This window comes from Coenobita brevimanus, chromosome 71 (genome assembly GCF_032717465.1).
Source record: "Coenobita brevimanus isolate Jiangsu-jjx chromosome 71, ASM3271746v2, whole genome shotgun sequence".
In the NCBI taxonomy this organism is placed as follows: domain Eukaryota; kingdom Metazoa; phylum Arthropoda; class Malacostraca; order Decapoda; family Coenobitidae; genus Coenobita; species Coenobita brevimanus.
Window position 1 is genome coordinate 49,186,652 of NC_137024.1, and position 230 is coordinate 49,186,881.

Below are 230 nucleotides of genomic sequence, written 5' to 3' on the forward strand. Positions count from 1 at the left end.
TCTCATCCTCTTCCTCTCTCACCCAACCTCTCTCATCCCATTCCCTCTTTCCACCCTCTCCACCCCCTCCTTTCCCTCACCCTACTCCTTATTTTTCTTCTTACCCCCATGCGCCTCTTTTCATCTTATCTTGATCCCTCTCACTCCTTCCTCTCACTACATTACTCCCTCCCTCCCAAATCTCCTCTCTGCCCCTATCTTTACTCCAGTCTCTCAACCCCTTCCTCTGT